Below are 3,313 nucleotides of genomic sequence, written 5' to 3' on the forward strand. Positions count from 1 at the left end.
CCCTAACTTAGTGGGGAATTCCTTTTGTGTACCTCAGTTTCCCCACATGCACTAAGAGGGGATTAGGCAAACTAAATCCAAAAGCCTTCTCGAGTGACCAGTTCATGTGCCACAGCAGAGGAAGAGTTTCTAAACTTGGCATTCCACAGCCCCAAGAACCACCATCACCTCCTGCCTGAGTTTCTGCCGCAGCGTCTGCCTCACAGCCCAGTCCACTTCCCACACAGCCGTCATTCCGTCAGTCAGTCAGTCATTCAACAAGTATTTATTTAGTCTACTGTGTGCTGTGTCCAATGCATTGTTCTAGGTGCCAGAGGTACAGCAATGAGCTAATTAGGAACACAGACCAAAAACAAACAAACAAAAAAAAAAACTGTAACTTCATGCAGCTTCATTTCTAATGGGAAAATATCAATAAACAAGAAAATAATAAAATCAACTGCTGAGGAGGAAAAATTAAGACTAGGAAGGCAAGCCTAAAATGTGGTAGGAGCCGCTGGAGCTGGAAGGTGGTGGGAGGCCAGAGGCCAGGTCATGGAGGATTGTGGGGGCTTGGGGAGGTCTTCGGCATTTGGGTGAGTGAGATGTGGAGCCCTGGAGGGTTCTGAACAGAGGTGCCAGCTCATCTGACTCCGATTTCCACGGTGCACTGCTGGCTGCTGAGTGGAGAAGAAGGTGGAGGGATGAAGCATCCTCAGGAATGCAGCAAGGTGGGCATGACAGTGACATTGGTGGCCCAGACCAGAGAGCCGGAAAGGTGGGGAAAAGCAAAGGGATTCCTGGTGGATTTCAAAGAAAGAGCCAAAACACTTCTTGATGGCCTGGATGTGCTATGACAGTCAAGGTTGCTGACAAGGCTTCCGGCAAGTGGAGGAGCAGGTCGCCGTCCACAGGGTGGAGAGAACCAGCAGGACCAGGTGAGGCAGGCGACATCAAGTCTCCGTTTCTGACCAGTGCCCTCTCCAAAAGGCACGCCTGGCAGCACTGTTCTCTGTTTTCAGTCTTCCTCCAGGCAACGCCCACCGGTAAATACCTGCCACAGCCCCTCTGCAATCTGCCAGATGTCCACACACTCACGGTCCTGGCATTTCTACCTGCCACACAACCCCCTGCTTTCTCTTGCCTTCCAGGTCTTCACATCTGTGCATCTCCCTTCCTGGGAAATTCTTCCCAGTGTTTGCACTCCAAGCCCCAGTTCCCTCATCTGCAAAAGCAGGAAGGAGAGAGTATTCTCAGAGGATTGTCCAGGTGCCCTCCAGCCGCCCTGTTCTGAGCCTGTGGCCTGGGATTCTGAACCTCCCTCACTTGGTACCAGGGAAGATCCGCAGCAGTCAGTGGCAAAGCTTGAAGGAAGAGCACTTGGGAGGGCTGTAAAAGCCAGGTACCTGCAGGAGTTCAAGCCTCAGAACAGAGGGAGGAATGAAAACATCATGGTCTGGAGTACACAAGAACCCCCACTCCAATCTGCCTCTGCCCCACAGAGCCCTCCACCAGGGCCACCCTTCCCTTCCCTTCCCACTCCTCCTTCACGGCCAGTGCCAGCGGCTCCTTCCCTGCACTAATCCCCAGCCCTCCTCTGCCTGCCCAGGCTCTCTGGCCATTCGCCCAGGAGCACTCCAGGCCAAGCCTTAGGATCTTGAGGAGCACCCTAGGCCACCCATGCCCTGGGAAAGCTCACCAAGGCATGGCCTTCACCGACACCACGTGACTAGGAGGTAGGAAAACTGAACTCCAGGGTGCTCTCCAGGACCGTTTCCAAACCCAGCTCAAATCCCCCTTCCCTAGGGTGCCATCCTGCTGCCTCCAGACCATCCCCGATGTGTAAATTGGTTCGTAGTAGACATGTTGGTCTCCTCCCAAGCTTGGGGCTCAGGCTTCATCTTGCCCACCTTGATGTCTACCCACTCCCAGCCCTGAAAGAGTCCACCTGGAGACTCATGCACCCATATACTGTGCCCAACACAGGAGCTTTCCGCTGGGAGACACCCCTTCATCCAGTGAGCAACCTGCTCTTTACAAGAGGGGAAAGCCAGAAGAGCTGTGGTGCAGACGCTCCCCTAGCCCTGGCCCGCTCCTGCTCTGCCATTTCCTCTCCCCTTCAGGAGGTGAAGAAGCCAAAGAGGTTCCTTCTCCCCTCTCAGGCTCCCTCACCTTCCACCCAGGGATGTTAGGAGAATTAATGGGGTAACAGATGTAATGACTCCAAGGAAACGGGCCACATAAATCCAAAGTGTTGTTATTAAATTCCAAATTTAGCCCTCAGGGATGGGCGAGACATGATGAATCTGGGCTGGGAGAGATCCCAGCTGCGTGAACAGGAAGTCCCTATGAAATCAGAAGCTATGACATACAGGCTCTGGGCGTTCAAGGAAATCCTAAAAATCCCCCAGGACTCTGAACCCAAAGAGTTTCTACAACCACCTCACCTAGAAAGCAGCCAGGCTCTGTGTTGCTTGTGTACCACCAGCAACAGGAAGCTTGCTGCTTCCCAGGGGGTAGGCCCCTTCCATTAGCTCCGAGGTTTTTCCTTTTTTTCTTTTTTTTCTTTCTTTTTTTTTTTTTTTTTTTTTTTTTTTTTTTTTTTTTGGTGGTGTTGTTTCTGTTTTTTGTTTGTTTGTTTGTTTGTTTGAGATGGACTTTTACTCTTGTTGCCCTGCCTGAAGTGCAATGACACAATCTCGGCTCACTGTAACCTCCACCTTCCAGGTTCAAGCGATTCTCCTGCCTCAGCCTCCCAAGCAGCTGGGATTACAAGGCGCCCTCCACCATATCCAGTTAATTTTTTGTATTTTAGTAGAGATGGGATTTCATCATATTGGTCAGGATGGTCTCGAACTCCTGACCTCAGGTGATCTACCCACTTCAGCCTCCCGAAGTGCTGAAGATGTGAGCCACTGCAACCCAGCCTGCTCCATGTTTTAGAAACTGCCTGCTGTCCCAGGCCAAATCATTTCCCCATATGTTCCACACTCCAGGACAAATGTTACCCTTCTTTCACATGATAGCCCTTGGCCAAGGGTACCTCTCTCTCCTCATCTCCAGCTAAACAGGGCTCACTCCCCATCATCTCAAGGCAGCCCCCATCAGGATGCTCTTGTCTGAGTGGACTCTTCCTCGTGACTTCCAAATCCAACATAACCCCTAGAAGGGGTCCAACAGGAGATAGGGCAGAGCAGAACCTGCCATGCCTTCGCTCCAGATGCCCACCTCCCATGGCGGCAGCTGAGGGCAACATTTGCTTTTTTTTAGCATCCTCATCACACCATGAAATGGGGACAATAATCCCCAACTTGTAAAACTCTTTCCAGGACAA

The sequence above is a fragment of the Chlorocebus sabaeus genome, chromosome 9, assembly GCF_047675955.1.
Source record: "Chlorocebus sabaeus isolate Y175 chromosome 9, mChlSab1.0.hap1, whole genome shotgun sequence".
Taxonomy (NCBI): Eukaryota; Metazoa; Chordata; class Mammalia; order Primates; family Cercopithecidae; genus Chlorocebus; species Chlorocebus sabaeus.